A 22156-nucleotide genomic window follows, 5' to 3' on the forward strand; every position below is an offset into this window, starting at 1 on the left:
AATGAATAAAGCCTTACTCTTGTTCAATAGCTTATATTTGTTGTGTGTAAAATGCTAGCAAAATGGGCCTGCTGGTCTGGTCATTAAGTGGAATGAATTTAAGTTGGAGGTCCTGTGCTCGAATCAAGGTGTAAGTAAGGGTTTATATTTTTACCTCGGTGGATTGGAAGTCTTTGAGTGGAGTCAAAATTCTGATAATGGTTGGGGTGTTGGATGGTTTTGGAGAAGTGAGTGGTAGTGGGAGTGTTTTGAGGGATTGAGGGAGTAATTAGAGGGATTTGAACAGCTATCAAAATCCCATTGTGATTTTTTTTTTGAAATTTCAATTGTTTTCCCAATTCTGTCAACCCATTTTCCCCTTACTCTCTGCCGAAATTCTATGCTTCATCACCTTCTATTCATCACTATTTTTTCTCCATACCATCTTTTTGCTATCCACGTTTGTTCACGACCGTAGGTAAGTGTTTTTGGTGTTTTGGTATCTCGGTTTTTAAAACATTAATGGGGAATCTATGTTTAATTGTTTTGACAGCCAATAATCTGGTGTGAGGGGTGGTTCTAGTACCAGATTATGATAGGAGACATTTGTGGTTCACAAGGTAAGGGCTTTTCTGCTCGGAAGCTGTCTAACCCGTTTTAGGGTATAGTGTAATTTGATTGATTGAGTGTCTGATTAAGTGAAATATGATTAATTTTAGGTTCTAGAGTGCTCGGGGTTGCGTTAGCTTCGAATCGATACCAGGTGTGTACCCAAAAACACAGAAAACGAGAATCGACGAAAGCCGAAAAATAATTCTATCGGTGTGGTAGTGGACGGCCGTGTGAATGACGAACCAGGTCGTGCTTGCGTGACACGGGCGCATGACACGGCCCTGTGATGGCTGGCGAGGCTGTGTGCGAGACCTGGGCCCGACCATTTAGACAGTGTGGGCCACACAAGCGTATATGCCCACACGGGCAGGCCACATGGGCATGTGAGCCCATTTTTCTGAAATAATCTGTAAGGTTGCACGGGTGGCCCAAGTCGACTGTGACCTACCGTAGGGTCGGTAACCATTACTTATACCCCTGATTCTGTGATCTGATTATGTGATATATGTATTAAGCATGTTACTCTTAGCATGTGTATTTGACCAATTGTATGATCTGTTAAATTGCATTATAGCATGCTATATTTGCATGATGCATTGCATAAGGGTGGGGTTGATGTTATGATGGAAGAAGTATTCTGAAAGGCTCCTAAGCCTGTTATTTGGCAACTCAGCTACAATTAACTAATGATGTGCCGCATTTCGATACAGCACGGTGTGTTGGGATGAATGGGTCGATTTTATCCCCACATGATGTGTTGGGTTGGATGGAGTTGGTGTGCAGGGCTGGTGGGCATGATTCTGTTATTCTACTTTGTTATGCTTGTTATATCTGAGATGGGCTAGGGCCCAGTTCGTATCTAATTCTGTATCTGAGTGGACTATGGTCCACGCCGATTCTGTAAAGGGCTCAGGCTCGAATTATCTGTTATTTGGATATATGACTGACTTTTGCTATTATGTATATTTTTCTGTGGGGATTACATACTGAGTTTGCGAAAACTTACCTTTTTCTGTTTAAATTGTGTAGGTAATCCCTAGACTTGAAGGATCGGTACAACAGAGGGCTTAACGGTGACCACCACTATCGAACTGCTTATTTACAGTTTTTGCAGTTACATCACTTATTTCTTGTTGGTATTTTATGTATGATGGACTTTGGGACTGTTTGGTTTTAATTTGGGATTTTGAACTGTTGATTATGGATTTATAAACTGCAACGCAACAAAGTATGGTTTTCCTAAAATAAACTAAGATTTTCGTAAATGAAACGGTTTTAAAAAATTATTTGGGTTTCAAAAGCTTCTGCGTAAAAGAAATGTTTTAAATCAAATCAATTAAAACACGGTTTCCAGAACTAAGTAAAAGTTAATAATTTGAATGATTTGAAGGTCAATGCGTTTTCAAAACAATCTCATGTGACATTGCCAGATTCGGTCATAACGTCCAAGCCAAGTTTGGGGTGTTACATTTATGACTTAAATACATTCATAATATGATTAATAACTAAATTTAAGCGTTAATCGAGCTTACAAAAGCTCTTTTGTTGACCCAAGCATAAATTAGGACCAAATTATAAAGTTTTGAAAATCTAAGATCTCCTCTACATTGTGACGTCATCAAACAGTTTGTCACGTTGTGACGTCTGGGCACTTGACGTTGGGATGTCACAAAATGTCGGTCGTCGTTGCAACGTGGAGAGTTTCTCGTCTCGACGTGGAGTTTGTTTTGGTACATTTTAGGCCATTTGATGCCTATTTCATGCCAAGCCAAACCATATGCTAATTTGGTGCATATAAGCATACTTAAATCAGTACAAAACTAATCCGAAAACATATACAAGGCACCCATTTAACCATTCACAAAATCATCCAAGCTATTACACCTCAATTAGACACTTTGCTAAAGTATAACAACCTCTGAAATCATCAACTATTCAAACATTTAATACCCTTCAATTGTATCATCTAACTCAACCATTTCATTCTCTATTCGGTTATTCATATATTTCAAATATAGCTAAACATGTTACCAATATGCACATTTATATACATAACCTACAACCATTCACTTTCAAACATTGTTTAAGGTCCAAATCAAGCATATTTAAGGTTCAAACTCAAGAACATTCAAAATAAGCCACATACACAACGCAACTCTTATATACATGTCATATAACCAAGTCTTGATCGTTTAAAAGTCTACCAAATCAAAAGTTGGATAATATGAGTTCCGAGGTGATCTGATCGATGCATTCTACAAAAATGACCACTACAGAAACATAAAAGAAAACAAAGTAAGCATATCGTATGCTTAGTAAATTCATAATTAACTTAACTTACCTTACCTTGTCATTATGACAATTTAAGTAATTGAAACACAAAGGCACAAACATATCCTTATCATCCTTATTTATATATAACCATTCCACAAGACAACTTGTAAGTTAGTACTTCACATAACTTACAACCAAATTACTTTACGTCATACTATTCAACCTTGTTCAATACTACAACAAATCAATGGAATTCACATTCAATCATTTCATTACCATTTAATTTTCATTTTCTATTTGGAAAACTATAGCAATTTAAATTCGGATACACGAGACTAATTTACTTCCACAAATTGTATAGTTGTTTTACTTAATACAAACTTTATTCGATGTTGCTCGCTCAAGTTGTCGAGAATTCGTAACATGTGTTGGATCTCAACCATTGATAAACAATAATTCAATTTGCTCACACAAGCTTTGATATTTGGGCCGTTCATACAAGTTGTAGGTTAGATTTACTTTTGCAAACTTTATTCGATGTTGCTCACTCAAGTTGTCGAGAATCCGCAACACATGCTGAATATCAGCCATAGATAAAGAAATCCCTGACCAACACCTGGTTTCTTTTTGAACATTAATGCCATGCCATTCGTAACCCAATTGTTTACGAAGTTCAACTAGTATCGTTACCAGTTCTATGTCATTACAAATTATGAAACTGTATACTCATTTTTTCACATTTCGAATAACAATCCATATGCATTTTAACCCTGTAATATCATCATATACATACTACTCAATCATATATCAATTTCACAGATAATCATTATCATGTATCTATTCATATTAATAATTTATTTCATGTTTTCGGTTTAGTCCCTTCGATGCCAAAAGATATTATTTATCTAACTATTCGAACTAAAAAGTAAAACAATATAATAAAAAACATAACATAAATTAATAAAGTAAGTCCCGTATGAACTTACGTGAAAAAAACAACAACTAGCAAGATGTCAATGACTAATTTGCAATTTTGCCTTTTATTCAGTTATCTTTTGGTTGATTCAAATCCTGATCTATAATAATTCATTACAATTTATCTATTCTAAACACATTTTAATAGTTTATTATAACCATATGTTATTTTAGTTTCACTTTTCAAAATTTCCTTAAATTTTTTCATTTGATTCAATTTAGTCCCTAAAACCAAAATAGCTATAACTTTCAAATTTGAGCCTCGATTTCTAAATCAATCTCAATTGAATCCTTATACATCCCTCTAATAACTATATTTACAAAAAAAATTCACACCAAATTCAAATTTATTGCATTTTAGTCCCTAAATTCAAAACTACAAATTTTGGCACCACTAGGTCATTACATTTGTACCTTAGGGTGAGCTCGTAATATTATGAGCTCGTCATTAAACTTTAGGATAAAAAAAATCAAATAATTATATATAATTTACTTTAGAATTTAATTGTTTTAATATAAAAATACGGCAATAGAGAAAGTAAATATAACATATTAGAGATATAAACAAATTAAAACCAATAAATCAACAATAACTTTCTTTAAAAAATAACAAAAAATTGAAAGTAAGAATAGAGAAAATATAAGAATAGAGAAAATATGTTAAAAAATGGAAAATAGTTGAGATAATATAATTGAAAATGATTTTCATACAATAATTTTCTTTTGAACAATAATTTCATTATGGGTTCCTAATTATATTCGTTCTCTTTGATATAATGCCTAAAACTATTCATAGCCCCTCCTCAACTCTTAAATAAGAGGATAATACACTTCAGTGCACTTGAGCTCACGTCCTCCTGCACTGACAACAATACCGATAAGAATCGAGTTAAGACTCAATCACTTTCATACAATAATTTTGATAATTTATATAGATTCTTTTAGAGTTGTTAAAAATTAAAAATTTAACTCCATTTAGTGTTATTTTGATATATTTTTAAGTTTTTATTTTATTTTATTTCATTAGTTTGAATAATATTACTTATTAGTTAAAGTTTATTTTATATATTATTATTTTTACTATATATCAATTCTAGGATCAAGTATCAAGATTCTAAATGATATCATAATTTTAATGAATTTGAGTCTATATATTTTTTATACCATGACATTACTTACTAAATAAATTATTTTTTAATATTTTTATTATAATTTAAATTTATATGTTTTCTAAATCATAATGTTAACGGGTCTTAATATCATTTAAATATATATATTTTCTACTTTATAATATCATCTCTAAATTAAACATTTTATTTTTCTCAAAGTATTTTTTAATAGCAATGCTAAACATTTCAAATTTTTTTAAATCATTTTTTCACCACACTTTGCAATTTCAATGATAAACTGACCCATGAGCTTATTCGATCTCTCTCTCAAACTCCTCTGTATTTTAATATTGTGATGCTAAAACATTGATAAAAGAATATTTTGATGTTTAATAATTTATAAATTGGTCTCTCATTATTTAGATTTCTAACGTATTTATTTTAAACTTTAAAATCTACTTTTGACCAAAAATTAACAAGATTATTAAGGGTTAGGGGTGAAGGCAAAATAATTTTTTAGGGGCGGATGAAATTTTAATTTTTTATAGTTTATATCTTTATAATTTGTAAAGGATTAAATCGAATTTTTATAATTTTAGGGGCTAAATTATAATTTTACTTTTACTAATTTAAAATTTTTAAAAAAAATTAAGTTTTAAAGGCCGAAATAGTAATTTTACATTTTAGGCGGGCCGAGGCCCATACCAGCCCCCCGGCTTCGCCCTTGTTAAGGGTGGGTTTGGATGGGCGGTAGAGTGTGGTATGGTGCATTTTGCTTACTTTTTGTCTCACGCTATAGTATCATTATAATATCTTATCTCATCGCCACAGCTATTTTTACACTAATCGCGAGTAAACGCACGTCCATCTAAACCCACCCTAAGAGAAGTTTGTATTATAGAATGTTTTGATAGCCTCTAGTAATAAAATTATTGTTTATTTTGATTAATATTAATATGTTATATTATCTTATTTGATTTGTTTGAAGAGTTTATTTTTGATGGATATAATATAAGATTATATAAAACTACATTTTATTAATTTATTTTTATAAAAGAATATATTATTATTATTATTATTTACTACAAAATGATATATTTTCTACTTAGGCCTATTTATGGGTTGGGTTGAGTGTTCGTTCGAAAAGTGGGAGGGTTTGGAAAAAATATAAATCTAAGAAATGTGCTTGTGAAAAAAAAAGGGTTGGGTTGGGCCTCAGGTAAGGTTTTTTGGCCTAGGTTAGGCCCGAATTTGACCAAAAAAAAAACCTATTGTTTTGCTACAGTTTTCTCACTGTTTTGCTACTATTTCACTATTATGTTGCTATTATTTTGTTGTTATTGTTTGGATATTGTATAACTCTTTTTTTTATTGTTAATTTTGCTACTATTTAAAGGCATTTGCTTGTTAAGTTGTAACTATGTTAGTATTATTTAAGTATAAAGAATTTTTTATATGTATTTTCAATTTGTTGGAAAATATTTATTATAATGTTTTTAGTTTATTTGATGTATTATGTTTTTAAATTTATTTTTATATAAACAATAATTAAAAAAATTAATGCGGACTAGGCTGAGCTCAGATTTAGCATTTTTATCTTGACCAAATTTGAGAAAAAAATTATAAGCCTATTTTTTGGATTAAGTCCAAACTTTTTAAACAAGGCTAAAATTTTGTTGGGCTCAGATCGAACCCAACCTGACTCATAAGAAGAGTAACATATTACATGGATTTATGAGTTGAACATAAGTTTATTTTATTTAAGAAGAAATTCAAAGTTCTATTAGCCTAGAAGAGAGATGTGCATATTTCCCCAGAAATTGTATATTTAAGTGAAATTAGCTTTGACAGCACCTTGTTTGTAAAGAATAATTCCCATACCCTAAACTAGTCTCCCACGTCTTGCGTATGATGTTTCATTTACTCAAGTCATTGGCCCAAAAAGAGCAAAATAAATAAAAAATAATGAAAGAAATGAAAATCAAAAGCAGAGGAATCACAAAAGTGAAATGATTACAAGGACCCATGTGGGGTTAGTAGCAAAAAAAAAAGTGAAAATACATGTAACATAGTTTAACCAAAGGCTAAAAGACTTGAATTAAAATTTTAATTTTAGAAAGTATTAAAATGAATTTATCCGTTTATCAAGAACACCAAAAGGGAAAATTTGTTCAATCCCTTAATTTATACTCACCCTAAAAATAAAAATATATATTAAATTTCTTTGAAAATAATAAAATCATAAATTAATACATAATAAAATTATATTTTAACTTTTAAAAATTATAATTCAATTCTTCTTAATTATAAAAATGTAGAATTTTCGCTTAACATTACCTACCTTAATCGTAGATGAAATCAGACAACAATTAACATTATAATTACCAACCGTACTATCGACATCTCCTATTTTTATCATTATATAAAAAAAATAAAATGAAATACACTTACTCAAATGTAAGGATTGGATGGAGTTCTGTCACAATGAGATGGTTGATGCATACATGCATGGCATAGCATAGGCATGAATGGACCAGCCATCTCCCCTGCGACAGAACCCCACATGAACCCTTGATTTCTTTTTACTCCTCAACATTGTCTAAGCTCAGTTGCGCATTTATAGGCACATCACTTTTCACTATTTCAATCTTTTAATTTCTTTTTTTTTTTTTTTAAAAACTATCTTTTGCTATACAATGAACACATTTCTCTTTGCAATTGGAATTTTTTCTTTATTCTTTTAGTATAAAACTTTTAAACTCCCCATAAAAATAGAATTAAACTATTATCAAGTTAATCGGATATAAACTCGGTTAAAAATGTTATAAAAATATTTTTTTATATTTAAAATAAGTTATATTATTCGAGGTCATTTTAATTTTTATTTAAGAAAACAATAAAAGATATATGGAAGGATTTGAACCCATGGTAATTGCATTAGTAAAACCTTAAATTTATCACTCAGTTAAAATTTTATTTTAATTTTACTATGTACACTTTATTACTTCTATTAATTATATCTATTAATAATTTTGTATTCATTTAACTCGACACCAACTTAAGATTGATGACAACACCGTAATAAATAATTGTATTATTTTAGTATTCTTAATTTGATATATTCATGTGTATAAATTTCATTTTATAATATAATCTATTTATTATTTTAATATTGTACATATTTCATGTATTTATTATTAATAATTTTCAAACTATAATTTTATTATTTATTGTATGTTATCTTTAAACACAATCTATATTCTAAATATATGATTTTAATACATACACATGTGATATATTTTTAAATTTCTAGAGAGAATAAAGAAGACTTATTTTTCATGAACTAAGACCTTGTTTGATAAAGTGATGAAAAATTCAATCAACTGAAAATAAATATTTTCAAAATTTAATTTTTAAACATGTTTAGTAATCTTCGTGAAAACTATTAGATAACATTTTTCACAAAAATCTGTGGAAAATGATAAGTAAATAAGGACTTACTTATCACTTAATAGAGAATAAATTCAAATTTTTTCTATTTTATTTTATCTAATATTGTATTATCATTCATCAAACAATCTAATTATAATCCTATTTAATTTGAAGTAATACACTAAACAAAATTTATAAGGTAAATTCAACACTTAATTTTTCGATAATTGTTTTTAACATTTTTAGTTGGTAGTAAGATTTGGGTTAACAATAATTTTGTTTTTAATGTAGTTTGTGGCTGAAAATAAATATTCTATATTCGTTTTAAAGAGATAATAAATCATTTTCGTTTACTTTATAATGGGGAGCCATGTGGGTCTAAAATTATTTGGATGTTTGGCCAATAGACAGAATATATACATACACTTCTTTAACCAACCCACTATGCTTCACATCTTAATAAATAATTAATGCAATTACATGAAGTGATCAATTTAGCTTTGATAATTATGGGAAACAAAATAGTTTCGTAACACTGAATTTGGATTCTCATTTTGAACGACGTCAACTTCTTATGGAGAATTACAGAAGATAAAAAATTGTTATACACCAATAGTTACCAACTCGAAATTCAGATAAGATTTGAGTCGTTTATCTGTGATTTGATTATGCTCCACTAGATGGACGCGCACGAGACATACAGTGAGAGAACAGTCAGGGGAGTTTACAGTACCAGCTCGCATATACTTAAGGAGTTCGCATGCAAAGGACTACGAGAAAAATATCACGTGAGTTGGAATGATACATTTGCTCAGAATGCCTAAGATATGCTCAGAATGTCAGTCTTATGAATAATGGGGTCAAGTCATGAAGAGTAGAGTCAAATCATGAACAATAATAATATGTATAAATACTCTAATGTTTCCTTCAATAAAACACTGAGAAAAATTACTCAACAAAGTTAATTAATTGATATAATGAGAAAAAAATTGGTCTATGCAAAAAGTAAATTATATTCTTTTAAAAAAAACGCATGAGGAGAATATTACTGTAGAAATATTGAAATCACAACTAAAAAGAGCTTTTAAAATCAGGGATGGGATTAAAATAAATTTTTTAAAATTGAGAGATTAAAGTTAAAAAAATTGAATTAAAATGGTTTTAATTGAATTTTGATTTTTAAGAGGGATTAAAAGTAAAATTTTTTATTTGACAAAGATGTTGAAGGGGATTGAATTGAATTATTAACAATCGGGAGAGATTGAAATATCAAAAGTAGCCCTTAAAATTAAGATTCAAACTACGAATTTTGTGACAGGGCGAAGTTAGAAATTTTGTATTAAAGTGTTTTATATTGAATTTTTAACTTTTAAGATAAAAAAAAATCATTTAACAAAAAGGTAAAGGGGATTGTTTTTTTAATCAAATATTTCTTTCATTTTTGAAAGAGAAAAAGGAATTATCGACGAACGTTTCGCACAAAGGCTTAACAAGGCCACAAACTCAGCTACAAAAATAAAGAAAGTAGTCGAGGATCGTAGTCTCGTACAAGATAAAACCTTGAAAGAAAAGTATAACCTAAGCCTCCTAGAAGGAGTAAACAAATTTCCATTACTTGAATCAGGCCTCCCTATTGATATATTTACATGTGGGAGCAAGGAGAGACCTTTACATGTACCCTCTTTTCCATGTGACACTCACAGCAGAGAAGGAAATAAGACATTGATGCAGCGAGTCTCTATGTAGGTCACTGCCGCAATGATAGTGAAAAACATCTCTCATCTAAAATAATAAATGCAATCAAAATCTAATCAAATATGAACTCCCACTGGAATTAAAATGAAATGAAATGAACTAAAACGAGCCTTTAAAATCAGGTCAAAGTCACAAATTGCGTGATTGGATAAGATTTTTTTTTTTAAATTGAACTTGAAGCTAAAAATTTTGTATTAAAATACTTAAATTGAAAAAAATGAAAAATTTCATAACAAACTAAAAGGGATTAAATTGAATTATTAACACTTGGGGGAAATTGAAATATCAACCAAAAGGGTTCCTTAAAATCAAGGGCGAAGCCTTCAATTGTGATGGGGTTTGAGATAAAACTAAAAAGACTTGAGGGACCAAAGCTAAAAAATTCGTATTAAAATTTTAGCTTTCGAGAGGAACAAAACATGAAAATTATGCATTTGACCGAAAGGCTAAAAGGGATTAAATTAAATCATTAATATTTGAGAGACACTAAAATTGAAGTTATACCATTTAACCAGTGGTCAAGATATATAAAATTCAAGTCCCAACTCAAACAGCCAAAAAAAAAAAAAAAGTAATACATATACATATATCTAGGTGAGTTTGGATGGGCGGTGCGTTTATCTGCAGTTAGTATAAAACCAATGATAGCAATGAAATTAGATACTGTAATGTGAGACAAAAGTAAGCTAAACACATTTCATTCCACCACCCATCTAAATCCACCTTCTAAATAATTTAATTTAGACATCATCTCCCTTGCGACAAGATTCCGTGTAAACTTTTTCGGACAAACAATAAGATATTCTTTTTAGTGGAAGTTTTATCTTTTAATTTTGTCAAAAGTTCAAATGCTTATAAAATATTAAAGAATGAAAAGATTTGCTCAACCATCAACATATATATATATATATATATATATATATATATATATATATATATATATAGAGTTAGATATCCGAATATATGTGAGATTAAGAAAGTCCAATAAAGGTATGTATGTGTGCAAATTGTTTATAAATTAAAGAAAAGTTTGGAAAGTTCTTTTAGTCAAAATAATAGGATCGGAGAAGATCTATGAGTAGGGACCTTGAAATTACTAATGATTTTTCGTTTTAAAACAACTCACCAATTAAACGTTTTTCAGACTTGTTTTTAGAGTTTAAGACAGGAATAAGCTTTTAGTTGATCGACGCAAATTTGAATAAATTATGACAATCAAGTTGTTGGTTTCACATTTGCTTTAGTTTGCCTGTCTTATTTCGGTGAAATTATGGTTTTGGTTTTTCTATTATATTATAATTTAGGTTTTAAGCTTCGTATTTTTTTATCTCGAAAAGAAGGGGAGAAGGTATATATGGACATAATGTAAACAATGCAAGTCATTTGCTACGATACTAATGGCTAATTAATTAATTTTTTTATTTTAATTTAACATAATTTAATTTTCTTATTTTTATAATGAATTTGATATAATTATTTTTTAAAAATCTGATATGAGATTTTTTTAATATTCCCAAGAATTCGGTCTATATGTAAGTTTTTTTTATTGGATTAAGTTGTTTGCTTGATTTTAAAAACACACACATTGAAGCATTAAAGTATATATTTGTGACATCCTATATTTGGTTAAAGTTTAGTACAAGTCCTACATCATATTATAAAGTATATATTTGTAACACCCTATATTTGGTTGGTCACCGTTCCGAGCTACAAGTTGTTATAGTTGCAAAACTTTAATATAATTCATATTCTAAATCAAACATAGCAAAAATAATTCATCATCAATTATTTCCATACTTTTTAATTAAATTGAGATTTAAATCGAGCTTACGGAACATTTAAAATAAATCGAGATCAATTTTGGGTTAAATTGAAAATTCTAGGAAATTTTGAGTAAAAAGTGTAAACAGGGGTCACACGGCCGTGTGACAGAGGCCAGCTTGTGTGGCCCTAAACATGGTCGTGTGGCTACTCTACATACCCATGTGGTTACTCCACATGCTCGTGTACAATTCGAAGTTAAGATCACATGGCCGTGTCGTTAGGTCATGTAATTCACTGTGACCTGTGGACAAATCCCTTACAAAAATTTAAAGGATCACATGGTCGCGTCATTTGATCGTGTGGGTGGCAACCTATGTTATAGGCCGTGTGTACACAAAACTACCTTAAAAAACAAGTCATTTCACATCCAAATGCTTGGGGATCCAAGCTAAGCAATAACCAACAATAAAACTCATCCAAAATGTGCCTAAACAAGCCAAAACATATCAATACACAATCAACTTATGTGCCTAACCAATATGCCTTCATTGACACCACAATTCAAACATCAAAGTAATCCATAAAAAACTACCATATTCATATATTTCATAATAGCTTAAACATACCAACACACTAACATCCATTTTATCAAGCACAACATTCTTACTCAATCACACATAATGACCATTTCCATTTTACAAAAATACCAAACGCTAGCTACCATTAATTAACATATTAATCCAACCACATCAACAAATATCCAAATGGTAATCACAAGCTACCATTCCACCATAAGTCACTTAACAACCAAGGGTTAAAATATATACACATGGATATTGTGAAAAAAATTAAATAAAGAAATAAAAAAATAAAGAAACACACAAATTTTACGTGGAAACCCTTTCGGGAAAAAGACCACGGGCAGAGGAGAAGAAAATTCACTATGTCAAAAATTTGAATCAATACAAAAGGAATAGACTATGTCTATTTATAGGCTTGTAAAGCCATATTCTAGTAGGATTGAAACACCTTATCCTAATCAATATAAAATAGATGGAGTTTAATAAGGTTTAAAAAACCTTATTCTAAAATAAAATAAAAGAAGTCTAGTTCTATATGGATTTTACTTTTATTTTATTTTCCATCGTATTTTATTTAAATAAGAATTTGGGTCACTTAATTCTAACAATCTCCACCTTGCCACAAATTCTCAATGAACAAGTTCTTCATCGCGAACTTTCAACAAACAATTTTTCCATCTCTTCCATAAAACCCCTTAAGGGTTTAACTTCAAAAATGAACACCAACCAAGTCTAAGCAATGCTCAAACTTGGTTATAGGAAGTGACTTAGTTATCATATCTGCAGGATTTTCATGAGTACTAATTTTGCTCACAACAATATCACTACGAGCAATAATATCACGAACAAAATGATACCGAACATCAATGTGTTTTGTTCTCTCATGAAACATTTGATCTTTTGTAAGAAAGATGGCACTCTGACTGTTACAAAATACTGTGCTGATTTGAAGGTCTTCATTGAGTTCACTAAAGAGTCCCTTCAACCAAATAGCTTATTTACAAGCCTCAATAATCGCTATGTACTCAGCTTCAGTGGTAGACAAAGCGACTGTAGATTGCAAAGTGGCTTTCCAACTGATTGCACAACCTTCGATTGTAAAGACATAACCTGTGAGAGATCTTCTTTTATCAAGGTCTCCAACAAAATCAGCATCAACATACCCTATGACTCCATCTCTAGTTCTTCCAAACTGTAAGCAAACATCAGTAGTACCTCGTAAGTATCTTAGAATCCACTGAACTGCTTTCCAGTGTTCTTTACCGGGATTCGCCATGTATCTGCTAACTGTACTGACTGCATATGATAAATCTGGACGTGAACAAACCATAGCATACATGAGAGATCCCACTGCACTAGAGTATGGAACATGTGGCACGTACTCAATCTCATCATCTGATTGTAGAGACAAAACCGATGAAAGTCTGAAATAGGCTACTAAAGGAGTACTAATAGGCTTAGCACTCTGCATATTGAACCTGCAAAGAACTTTCTCAATGTACCCCTTCTGAATTAGGTATAATTTACTTGCTTTTCTATCTCTGAGAATCTCCATACCAAGTATCTTCTTTGCTGGTCCTAAATCTTTCATCTCAAATTCTTCACTTAGTTGGGCTTTGACCTTTCTTATCTCTCATTTATCTTTTGTTGCTATCAACATGTCATCAACATAAAGAAGTAGATACACAAAAGAACCATCACTGTTTTTCTTAAAGTAAACACAACTGTTAAAACTACTTTTTTTGAAATCATGAGAAGTCATAAAGGAATCAAACCTCTTGTACCATTGTCTTGGTAACTGTTTCAAACTGTAAAGGAATCACAACTTTTCTATTTTCAGGACACCATAACTTATACCCTTTTACACCAGCTTTATAACCAAGAAAAACGCATTTAATGGATCTCGGTTCCAATTTTCCATTATCAACATGAGCATACGCAGGACACCTAAAAATCTTTAAATTAGAATAATTAGCAAGATTACCAGACCATACCTCTTGTGGAGTCTTTTTCTCAATGGCAACGAATGGAGATTGGTTGATTAAAAAACATGCAGTAGAGGCTGCTTCTGCCCAAAATGACTTCGATAAGTTGGCATTTGACAACATACATCGAACCTTCTCCATGATCACTCTGTTCATTCGTTCTGCAACGCTGTTTTGCTGTGGAGTATGACGAACTGTCAAGTGTCTCATGATCCCTCCTGACTTGCACAATCTATTAAACTCATCAGAACAGAACTCTAAGCCATTGTCTGTGCGGAGGTATTTTATCTATTTTCCCGTCTGTTTTTCAATCATAATTTTTCAAGACTTAAATGCGGAAAACACATTGCTTTTCTGCTTCAGGAAGAACGCCCAAACTTTTCTGGAAAAATCATCAATAAAGGTTAGCATATAATTAGCTCCACCTCTCGAAGGCACTCTGGATGACCCCCACAGATCAGAATGAATATACTCCAATATACCCTTCGTGTTACGGATTCCTCTAGTGAATCGAACTCTCTTTTGCTTCCCAAAAACACAGTGCTCACAGAAATTTAGTTTGCAAATTCCTTGCCCATCAAGAAGTCCTCTTTTACTCAATTCTACCATGCCATTCTCACTCATATGCCCTAGGCGCATATGCCAAAGTTTAGTAATATCATCATCTGATAAGGAAGAGGAAGCGACAACTGCATCACCAGTAATAGTAGAACTCTGCAAAACATATAACTTGGAAGTTTTTCTTTGCCCTTTCATCACAACAAGGGAACCTTTGGAAATATTTAAAATCCCACTTTCAGCTGTATATCTGTACCCTTTTGAATCAAGAGTACTCAACGAAATTAAATTTTTCTTTAATTCTGGAACATGTCGTACCTCACGAAGTTCTCTGACAACTCCATCAAACATCTTAACTTTAACTGTTCCAACACCTGCGATTTTACACGAAGCATTATTTCCCATCAAAATAACACCTTCAGATACTGTTTCGTAAGTTGTAAACCAATCCCGATTGGGACTCATGTGGAAGGTGCAGCCTGAATCAAGTATCCATTCCTCGCTTACTTTAGAATCATTGATAGAAGTAACTAGAAGTTCACCATCGCTGTAATCTTCTACAACATCAGCTTCACCGGAATTTTCTGGTTGTTTTCCCTTTTGATTCGCAGCCTCTCTTTTAATCTTATTTTGTAGCTTATAGCACTCAGATTTAATGTGCCCTTTCTTCTTGCAGAAGTTACAAGTTTTACCTCTGTTTGAAGACTTCGATCTACCTTTAGATTTACCACGAGGATTCTGTTCCTGTGTCCTACCACGATCATCATCAGCATTCCGATCTTGTCTCCCACGAACAATGAGACACTCTCCCTAAGAGTCGGGTTTAACCATAAAATGCTTCATCTTATCATACGAGGTTAAAGAATCATAAACCTTATCAACTGTGAGAGACTCGCGGCTATATAAAATCGTGTCTCTAAATTTTGAATAAGACCGGGGCAACGAACAAAGTAGAATCAACCCTAGATCTTCCTTATCATACTGAACCTCCATGATCTCCAAGTTTGAGAGAATTTCTTTAAACACTGTTAAGTGTTCATGTACAGACGCACCTTCCTCCAAACGATGAGCATAAAGAAGCTGCTTCATATGCAACTTACTTGTTAGAGTTTTCGACATACATATTTGTTCTAGCCTCTTCCATAATGCAGCGGCAGTCTTATCTTTCATCACATCCTGCAAAATTTCGTTGGACAAATGCAGATGTAATTGTGTTAATGCCTTTCGATCCTTACGCTTCTTCTCTTCATCTATTAATGTCGAAGGCATCCTATCTATCCCTAGCAAAGTATCCTCTAGATCCATTTGTGCAAGAACTGCTTGCATCTTAATTTGCCACAATGCAAATCTGGTGTTGCGATCCAACAACGGAATTTCATACTTCAAAGACGCCATTACCGTGATCGAGATGAATAACTCAGAAGCTCTGATACTAATTTGTGAAAAAAATAAAATAAAGAAATAAAAAAATAAAGAAACACGCAAATTTTACGTGGAAACCCTTTCGGGAAAAAAATCACGGGCAGAGGAGAAGAAAATTCACTATGTCAAAAATTTGAATCAATACAAAAGGAATAGACTATGTCTATTTATAGGCTTGTAAAGCCATATTCTAGTAGGATTGAAACACCTTATCCTAATCAATATAAAATAGATGGAGTTTAATAAGGTTTAAAAAACCTTATTCTAAAATAAAATAAAAGAAGTCTAGTTCTATATGGATTTTACTTTTATTTTATTTTCTATCGTATTTTATTTAAATAAGAATTTGGGTCACTTAATTTTAACAGATATCCTAATTACATGCCACTTTCAATCATTCCAAAACAACAAAAAGATTACTGAAAAGATAGCAGATAGTATGTGATCTCCTAAACTGATCCAATCGATATTGCGATCCCAACAAATCTACAAGAATAAAATCAAAATGAAGTAAGCTCATGCAAAGCTTAGTAAGTTTGTGAAATTAAACATATCATACCCAGAAATTTAAATACAATAATACAAGAACATAAGTAAGACCAATGATCATAATTCACCTATCTCAATCAAGCAAGACAATTCAACTTGTAACATTCACACCATCAATTCAACATATTATTAAATCGTGATATGATACATAAACAATCAATTGGCTTAGAGAACAATAGTAAATCACTTCAGATTTGTGGAAGAGAAATATCCAAACAGTCAACTCTAGGACATTAATTGACGCCTCAAGCTTTAGAAAGTCTGCAACACATGCTTGACCTCAAGCTATCACTACAGAGTACCCAATATAATGATTCACTAGCTCAAAGCCTGCTAGGCTCAAGGCCTATTACAAATATACTGGCTCAAAGCTTGCTTTTTCTTAATGACTTGTCTTTTTTATTCCGACTATTTATCAAGTTCACATAGGCCCCACGTACTTTTCCGATACATTTTTATTTCAATATAATCTTTCATCCAAATAAGCATTTGATAATTATCACAACAACTATTAATTCAGTAAATAGATAATAAACAGCTAATTATACCATAAACTACATAATACGAACTTACCTGTGCAGTAACTACCGGTATTCGATGATGATTATTAAAATGCCTTTCCCTTCCCACGATTATCAACTAATATACTTGTTTCTTGATATGCACTAGGAATAAACTTGACCAAACCTTAGTTTCTCCTAGCTATGGAGTTTCGGGTTTAGTTTCTCCTAGTTATAGAGTTTCAGGTTTCTTTTTCTCCAAAATAGGGAAGATGATGTTTGTTTAATTTTTATTATCTTATGTTTTTAATTAGAATTACAAAATTTCCATTAGTTGTTTATATTTCTAATTTAAAAGAAAAAAAATTATTTACCTATCGTCCACTACTTAATAACTAAGGTCAAATTATAACACCCCAAACCTGAACTAGACGTTATGGCCGAATCTAGGAGTGTTGCGAAGCAAGGTTTTGAAACTGTTTTTATTTCGAAAAAAACCTTATAAAGTTACTTGTTATAAAATGTCCAAATTTTACAAATCATATTTATTTACTTGTTTATAATCAAAATAGTCGTAAATTTATTTATTCGCCAAAACATAATTTGCAGCGGAAATCTTAAAAGTCATTATATTTTAGAAACCTAGTTCGTGTTTCCAGAAAAACCTTTATTTGCGTAAAACCTTCGATTTCGTAAATCATTTCAACAAGAATACATGATAGAAAACAATCAAAACCAAAACCAACAGTTAAAACCATACGGTCCAGAGAGTCCCAAAAATTACAAATTCTCAAATAAATCCAAAATTTAAAAAGTACCGAAAACTCAAAGGCAGTTTTATCTAGTGGTCACCTCTGAGCCTCCGTCGCACTGACCCGCCTAAGTTCGAGGGTTACCTGTACAGAACAATCAAATAAATATGAGTTTTCATAAACTCAGTGTGTAACCCAATAGAGATCAACATACAAATGTACACAATATTCTTATATGCAGGACAGATACAAATACGGACCTATGTCCTTAGCAAATACAGATATCAGAATCAGATAATCCAGACAGATATACAGAATCCTACCCTCATCCTCTACACACCATCTCCATCTATCTTATCACACCATGTGGGGTTAAAAATACCCACCCATCCTACACACCATATAGTGTCGATGCGACACACAACAGATAATAAGTAGTCAAGCTGCTAGAATATAGGTGAAGGTCGCAGTACAGATCACTTCCTCCATATATACAAATCTCACCCCAAACACAAATACAAAATACAGAGACAAAAATAACAGATTTAGCATACATACTTAAACAGTATAGTTAGACATACATATTAGTTTCCTACTCAGGTCAGGATACCAGATTATCAGATCAAAAATAACAGATTTAGCATACATACTTAAACAGTATAGTTAGACATACATATTAGTTTCCTACTCAGGTCAGGATACCAGATTATCAGATCACATTAAAAAGGGTTTGATTAGCCCTTACCGACCCTACAGTAGCCCACAGATGATCGGACTGACTCGTGCGACCCTAGGGAAAATTTCAATATTTTGGGTCCACATGCCTGTGTGGGCCCACATGGCCAAATTGAATTGCCTGTGTGGCCCACAAGCTTGGCTCAAAATCCATACGTCGGTGTGGCCCACACGCTTAATCTAGCCTACCCGTGTAGACCACATGACTACACAATCGCTGTCACACGGCCGTGTCGCACATGGCCAGCCACACGGCCGGCCACATGCTCGTGTGGCGTCGAAAGACCTAATTTTTAGCTTTTCCAAAACCTTATTTTCTCGAGTTTTAGGTACACGACTGGTTCGGGTTTGATGCGAAACACTCCCGAGACCACCAGAACCTAAAAAAAACATTTCAACAACTGATTAACAGACAATTTGTGAAGTCCACAATTGAAAAATCGAATCGTACAAATGAACTTACCACCGATAATAACCACTATTCTCACGGTTTAGGCCATTGAAGCGCTAACCATAGGTTCCCCGTCAACTCCTACACAAAACGTTTTCAAAGAATTACTTTCCTTCTAGTTTACCCCATTAATGAAAATTCCAACGAAAAGAAAAATCCTAATCAGTTTACAGAAACTGAAACCTATAGTCAAACAAAACCCCACTTACCAGAATCGCACGATGAACACTAAAATATCGAAATACAATGATACGACACCAGATAAAAGACAGAATTGCAGGAAAAAGAAGAGAAAGAAGAATGTGGCAGCGAAAAGAGAAAACTAACGTCAGACTTTTTGGAAGAGAGAGAAAAAATTGGAAAAAATAAAATAAAATAAAAAGATAATCAATTTGATCTTGATTAACATCTCAACTCCCCACTAACAACCACATCCAACTACTTCAGACTCCTAACTCCATCGAACATCTAACAGATATCCGGAACAAAACTTAACACACACTCACGCAGGGATTTAAACAGAAGACCTCCAGCAAGCTAACTCCTTACCCACCCAACAGGAATAAGGCTTGGATAAAAAATAAAAAAATTTCCAAAGAGTAAGACTTGAACCCAAGACCTCATACACACACCTAGAACACTTAACCACTAAAGCAGATACACTTAAACACTTAACCTCATAAATTAATCGTGGCATTACAAAAATTGCCACTTAAAGCCCTAAATTCTTGATTTTATACTCCTTTAATACAATTAACAAATAACATTAAACTTTTACAGTTTACGTTTTAGTCCTTTTACCTAATTAAAATAATCAAATGATAAAATCAACGTATCGATTTTTTATACGACATTACCACAGCCATCCAGATGCTAATTAAATAATAAAATAACATGATAATTAGAGTTGTGGTCCTGAACCACGGTTCCCGATACCACTGAAAATGGACTGTTACAATTTTAGTCCATTTAATATTAAAAAAAAATTTTAGTCTTTGTATGTTTGAAATAATAATATTTTAGTCATTGTACCTTAATTTTATCATTAACGAAATGACATGGTTTAAGAGTGATTGATATAACATTAAATCAAATTCAATTGAAAAGTTACACAACAATTTTGAAAACTGAGTAGAGATAAAAAATAAATTTTGTTTTTATCCTTTTTGGTCCTGACAGTATAACCTATGGTAGGAATAGTAGCCTCTACATGATTCACAGATGAATCAGTGACTCTCCCCTGAATGCCTTTGCCACTGGCACCACCTCGGGTACTACCAGAACCTCGAGGTGCGGAAGTTGATCTTTGAGATGACATAGAGGTAACATTAACAGACTTTGGACAATCTCGAACATAATGCTCCATTGAACCACATCTAATATATGCACCGATCTTACGCCATCACTCTCCTTTATGAATCTTCCCATAATAATCGCATTGAGGTATCCAAACAGTACGACCAGGATGGTCTATTCTGGCTATTGGAGCAAATGACTATCTAGATCGGTTTCTGCCCTCAGCATCAATCTGAAGTGTAGTAAATCTCCCTTGACTTCTTAAATCTCTAGCTTGTTTAGAAGGTGGCTGTAAGCTAGAATCGATCGGCCTCTTTCTTTGAGATTTGTCATCCACTTTCTCTTTATCTAATCCCATTGCTTGCTCTGCCATTTTGGCTCTTTCTACCATATCAACAATCTTTATAATCGTATGAGAAGCCAACTAAACTTTAATCTCGTGTCTCAATCCCATTAGCCTAGAAGAGAGATGTGCATATTTCCCCAAAAATTGTAAATTTAAGTGAAATTAGCTTTGACAACACCTAGTTTATAAAGAATAATTCTCATACCCTAAACTAGGCTCCCACGTCTTGCGTATGATGCTTCATTTACTTAAGTCATTGGCCCAAAAAAGAGCAAAATAAATAAATAAATAATGAAAGAAATAAAAATCAAAAGCAGAGGAATCACAAAAGTGGAATGATTACAAGGACCCATGTGGGGTTAGTAGCAAAAAAAGTGAAAATACATGTAATAAAGTTTAACCAAAGGCTAAAAGATTTAAATTAAAATTTTAATACATATATTAAATTTCTTCGAACATAATAAAATCATAAATTAATATATAATAAAATTATATTTAACTTTTTAAAAAATTATAATTCAATTCTCCTTAATTATAAAATGTAAAATTTTCACCAACATTACCTACCTTAATCCAAACGTACAGTTAAGATTAAAAATCATAGATGAAATTAAACAACAATTAACATTGTAATTGACAGCTATGTGATCGACATCTCCTATTTTTAATATTATATAAAAAAAAGTAAAATGAAATACACTTACTCAAATATAAAGATTAGATAAAGTACTGCCGCGGTAAGATGGCTGATGCATATGTGCATGGCATAGCATAGGCATGCATGGACCAGCCATCTCCCCTGCGACACAACCCCACCTGAACCCTTGATTTCTTTTTACTCGTCAACATTGCCTAAGCTCAATTGCGTATTTATAGGCACATCACTTTTCACTATTTCAATCTTTAATTTCTTTTTATTTTTTATTTTTTGAAAATATCTTTTCACTATACAATGGACACATTTGGAAATTTTTTTTGTATTCTATACCCGATGGTATAAAACTTTTAAACTCCCCACAAAAACAGAATTAAACTATTATCACATCTCTCTATTAAAAAAAAAAAACTCTATTATCAAGTC

General features: G+C 31.9%; 2 long non-coding RNA genes across 2 annotated transcripts; both read right to left on the bottom strand.

Moving 5' to 3' along the window:
- Positions 1 to 4508: 4508 nt before the first annotated feature.
- LOC128280902 (uncharacterized) lies at positions 4509 to 7543 on the bottom strand. The gene is made up of 2 exons (XR_008271101.1): positions 7401 to 7543; positions 4509 to 4697 (listed from the first exon to the last, which is right to left on the bottom strand). It is a non-coding gene; the product is annotated as an uncharacterized LOC128280902 (long non-coding RNA).
- Positions 7544 to 20492: 12949 nt separating this feature from the next.
- On the bottom strand, positions 20493 to 21923 carry LOC128280852 (uncharacterized). The gene is made up of 2 exons (XR_008271038.1): positions 21780 to 21923; positions 20493 to 21187 (listed from the first exon to the last, which is right to left on the bottom strand). It is a non-coding gene; the product is annotated as an uncharacterized LOC128280852 (long non-coding RNA).
- Between the last annotated feature and the right edge of the window lie 233 nt (positions 21924 to 22156).

This window comes from Gossypium arboreum, chromosome 9 (genome assembly GCF_025698485.1).
Source record: "Gossypium arboreum isolate Shixiya-1 chromosome 9, ASM2569848v2, whole genome shotgun sequence".
NCBI lineage: Eukaryota > Viridiplantae > Streptophyta > Magnoliopsida > Malvales > Malvaceae > Gossypium > Gossypium arboreum.